Raw genomic sequence first — 5265 nt, forward strand, 5'->3', positions numbered from 1 at the left:
GAACCGATGCTTTTTAACTGCGGTGTTAAAGAAGACTCTAGAGGGTCCCTTGGATGGCAAGGAGATCAAAACAGTCAATCCTAAAGAAAATCAGTCCTGAATAGTCACTGGAAGGACTGATGCTGAAGCTTCAATACTTTGGCCACTTGATGGAAAGAGCCGACTCTTTGGGAAAAAAACCCAGATGCTGGGAAGATTGAAGGCAGGAGGAGCAGAGGGCAGCAGAGGATGAGATGGTTAGATAGCATCACTGACTCAACCGACATGAATTTGAGCAAACTCTGGGAGACAGTGGAGAACAGGGAAGCCTGGAGTTCTGCAGTCCATGGGATCGCAAAGAGTTGGACTTAGCAACTGAACAACAACAAATAAATGATCTAGTGCGCTAGCAGATTGGAAAAAAATGTTCATTTTCCTTCCCTAGGCACCCAGGAAATGCAAACTGAAAAACAATCTATTACCTTGGCAACTTTTCAAACAAGGGAGGAAACTAGTCAGAAATGAGCAAACTTCATTCAAGACAAAATTTTAAAACAGTGTTTTGATTTCTTCAGCATGTCTCAAGACACATGGCTCAAGTTTCTGACTCATTTTAAAAGACAGAAATAATAGGTGACCTCTCTGGTGGTCTAATGGTTAAGACTCTGAGCTTCCACTGCAGGGGGCCTAGGTTCAATCCCTGGTCAGGGAACTAAGATCCCACATGCCACATGTCACAGAAAAAAAAAAAAAAAAATTACATTGTGGAGTTGAAAAATACTAGTAAGCACTTGGAAAAAAAAGTTTGGCCGGACCTGCTGAGACTAACATGTGTTTGCCCTATGACTTTGTAATTCCACATCTGGGTATACACCCAAGAAATATGAGCACGTATATCCATGGACAAGGATGTTCGTGGCAGCTTTATTCATAATAACTAAAGACTGAAAACAACCCAAGTATCCATCAACAATGCGTGTATGTGTGCTAAGTCGCTTTAGTTACGTCCGACTCTGCGACCCTATGGATTCTATGAACAGCTCTCCAGGCTCCTCTGTCCATGGGATTCTCTGGGCAAGAATACTGGAGAGGGTTGCCGTGCTCTCCTCCAGGTTACCTTTCCAACCCAGGGATCACACCCCCATCTCTTAATATCTGCTGCATTGGCAGGCAAGTTCTTTACCACTAGTGCTACTTGGGAAGCCGTCCATCAACAATAGACTTAATGCTTCACCGAAATATACATATTTTTTGGCTGCACCTCGCAGCTTGGGGATCTTATTTCCCCCACCAGGGATTGAACCTGGGTCCCTGTCAGTGAAAGCAACGAGTCCTAACCACTGGACCACCAGGGAATTCCCTTCACAGCAACTTAAAAAATAACAGTACAGCTACATGCAATAACATGGTTGAATCTTACAACATAATGTTGAGTGAAAGAAGTCAGGGACAGAAGACTGCATAACTGAAAGATTCCTTTCATGTAAGTATCGACTCGTGGTGATAGAACGCTAACAGCCAGCCCTGGGCGTTACTGACTGGAGGAGGGCACAAGGAAACCTTCTGGAACGATTAGAGTGTTCTGTCTCCGGACCTCAGGGGTGGTGACATGAATGAACGTATATATATATAAAATACTATATATATACTATACAGTATTTTTATATAATACTATGTAATACTCAGTCAAGTCGCTCAGTAGTGTCCGACTCTTTGCTATCCCGTGGACTGTAGCCCACCAGGCTCTTCTGTCCATGGGATTCTCCAGGCAAGAATACTGGAGTGGGTTGCCATTTCCTTCTCCAGGGGATCTTCCTGACCCAGGAATCAAACCCAGGTCTCCCGCATTAGAGGCAGATGCTTTAACCTCTGAGCCACCAGGGAAGCCGAATACTATATACAGTATAATATATAATGTATATTAATATATCATAGAATATTATATGTAATATAATATATTATAGTATATTATATAATATTAATATACAATATAAACATTATATATAATATATTTATATGAACATATTATTATATTATAAATCAATATTATAATTATAAATTATAATGATAAATATATTATATATAATTGTATAAATATTTATATATTATATATAATCATATTATTTTATTATACTTTATATATTATATATTGTAATATATTTAATATAATATTTTATATAATTAATTATAATATATTCTTATATATTATGCCATATATTAATATATAATATAAAATTATAAACATCAATATAATATTATTAATGTATTGTATTAGTGATAATATTAATAATCATTAACAATTATTGTTAACTAATAATATTGTATTAATAACAGTTTAAATATTATATAAATTATTATAATGTAAATATAATAATATATTATATAAATAATATATTATATAATGAAAATTATATATTATATAATTATATATTAATTTATTGTATTTTATACATTATACATTGTATGTTATATAATTATATTTTATGTATAATACATTATATATAATTTTATAATATAGAGATATATATTTATATTATATATCTACATATTATATTGCATATTATATATTCATTTCTGTTACATATAATATTGCATATAATAAATATAATATGTTATATTTTATATATATATATTAATATTATTATATAATGTTATCCACAATGTAATATTGTATATTATATAATATAATTATATATAAAACAATTATATTAAAATATAATATATAATTATATATACAAATAATTGTATTAAATATATTATATAATTATATATTATACAATATATTATATAATTATATATTATATAATATATTATACAATTATATATTATATAATATATTATACATATTTAATATATATTATATTTATATAATATGTAACCAGGCTTCCCTGGTGGCTCAGACGGTAAAGAATCTACCTTCAAGGTAGGAGACCCAGGTTCAATTCCTGGGTCAGGAAGATCCCATGGAGAAGGGAATGGCTACCAGTATTCCTGCCTGACTAATTCCATGGACAGAGGAGCCTGGCAGGCTACAGTTCATTTTATAAGTATATGCATATATCGAGCTGTACACTTCAGTTTTGTACTCTAAGTTACACAATAATTAAAAATGTAAATTTTTAAAATTCTTAATGAATAGAATAAACAACTACTACGTTGGTGCATTCAAGGCATGAAATAGCAGAATGCAGGACTGGTCCAGTGGGTGCACGCATGGAGAATTGGGGCCCAGGGGTTCAGATGCCCTATCTCACCACAAGGTGGCTCTCTCCTCCCTCAAGACTCAAGTCTCCGGGAGGGAAAACCAACTGAAGATGACATTGCTCACTTAGAAATATTCCTGAAGGTGGAAGGTTGGGTGCTCCAGAAAGGAGAGCATAGGCCTAGGGTAGAAATGCTGTGCATTGATGCTGGCCTCACTACAGAGGATTGTAGCCCTTTCAAAACAAGGGACTGAATCCCAGCTTTGTCATTCCCTAGCTGTGTGACCTTGGAAATATTCATTAACTTCTCTGTGCCCCAGTATCCTCATTTGTACAGTGGAATAATCATAATTGGTAGTGTGGTTGTTGTTGTCCGTTCACGTGAAATGACTTAGTCTTCATGAAGCTCTTAGAACATCACCGTGTACAGAAGACGAGCTCAGGGACTTCCCTGATGGTCCAGTGGTTAGGACTCTGCCTTTCCACTGCAGGGGGCACAGGTTTGATCCGTGGTCAAAGAACTAAGATCCCATAAGCTGGGCAGCATGGCAAAAAAAAAAAAAAGAAGAAGAGCTCAAAATCATTATCGGAATAATATTGAGATGAAATCTCAGTAATGAATAGGGGAAGACCTGGCCACCCACTTCTGCAGGGACCAATTGGGTATGGAGAGCCTTGCCAAGCAGGAGATGTCATTTGGGGTTCTGTGTTCTTTTGCCAGAGCCTGATGGCCCACTCACAGCCACCACAGCCAGTGCTGATTCAGCTCTGTGACCCACAGAGGGTGACATGAGTCTTTCTGTTGGTACTGAAACTGTGGCTCGGTGTGGGAGATAGAATGCGTACGCACGTGCTCAACTGCTTCAGTCGTGTCCGACTCTGTGTGACCTGGTGGACTGTAGCCCCCGGGCTCCTCTGTCCATGGGGTTCTCCAGGCAGAAATACTGGAGCGGGTTGCCATCTCCTCCTCCATGGATCTTCCCGACTCAGGGATTGAACCCATGCCTCTTTTGTCTCCTGAATTAAGCAGGTGGATTCTTTACCACTAGTGCCACCTGGGAAGCCCGGGAGATAGAATAATGCCCCCCCACCTAGAATTTCCACGTCCTAATCCCTAGGACCTGTGACTATGTGATGCTGTGTGGCAAAAGGGGATTTGCAGGTGTGCTTAACTCAAGCATCTTGAGATGGGAAGATTATCCTGACAATTATCAGGAAAGGTCCAGTGTAACTACTTGGGTCTTTATACAAGGGAGGCAAGAGGGTCAGAGTCAGAGAAGGAGATGTGTTGACAGAGCAGAAGTCAGAGTTATGTGGCTGGGAGCTAAGGAATGCAGGCAGCCTCTGGAAACTGGAAAAGGCAAGGAGCAGATTTCTTTCCTAGAGCCTCCTTTTTTTTTTTTTTCCTTTTAAAAAATATTTATGAATTTGGCTGCACCAGGTCTTGTGGGGTCTTTAGTTCCGGCATGCGAACACTTAGTTGCATCATGTGGGATCTAGTTCCCTGAGCAGAGACTGAACCTGGGCCGCCTGCAATGGGAGCGTGAAGTCTTAGCCGCTGGACCACGAGGGAAGTCTCTTTTGAAAGAAGATGGCTTTTGATTTTAGCTCAAGAAGACCTATGCAAGATTTCTGACCTCCAGAACTGTAAGATAATAAACTTGTGTTATTCTAAGCCATTAAGATTGTGGTCAGCTGTTATAGCAGCGATTGGAAAATAATACACTCAATGTAAGCAATGTCTGGGCAATTTGGTGGTGTTTGTAGCTGTACATCTCAATTTTTTTTAAATTTAAACAGGAAATACAATCCCCTGGTCCAAAATTCAGCAAGTGTATACAACTACTTGAGAAAACTGTTTCTCAGTATTCTGCTAAACATATATATATATATATATATATATATATCCTTTAACCCTGCACTTGCAGCCCTGCCTACATACTGAATAGGAGTGCATAGGTATGTCCACCAAAGGACTCAGACAAGAATGTTCCTGGCAGCAATATTTGCAGTTGCCAAAAATTGGACATATGGGACTCTCAGAACTCAACCTGGCTCAAGATTCTGTCTGGAAGCACTTTCT

The 5265-nt window shown here is 37.9% G+C and overlaps 1 non-coding gene across 1 annotated transcript; it reads right to left on the reverse strand.

Moving 5' to 3' along the window:
- Positions 1–1261: 1261 nt before the first annotated feature.
- TRNAE-UUC (transfer RNA glutamic acid (anticodon UUC)) lies at positions 1262–1334 on the reverse strand. Its single transcript has one exon. It is a non-coding gene; the product is annotated as a tRNA-Glu (tRNA).
- Between the last annotated feature and the right edge of the window lie 3931 nt (positions 1335–5265).

The sequence above is a fragment of the Budorcas taxicolor genome, chromosome 18 (genome assembly GCF_023091745.1).
Source record: "Budorcas taxicolor isolate Tak-1 chromosome 18, Takin1.1, whole genome shotgun sequence".
NCBI lineage: Eukaryota > Metazoa > Chordata > Mammalia > Artiodactyla > Bovidae > Budorcas > Budorcas taxicolor.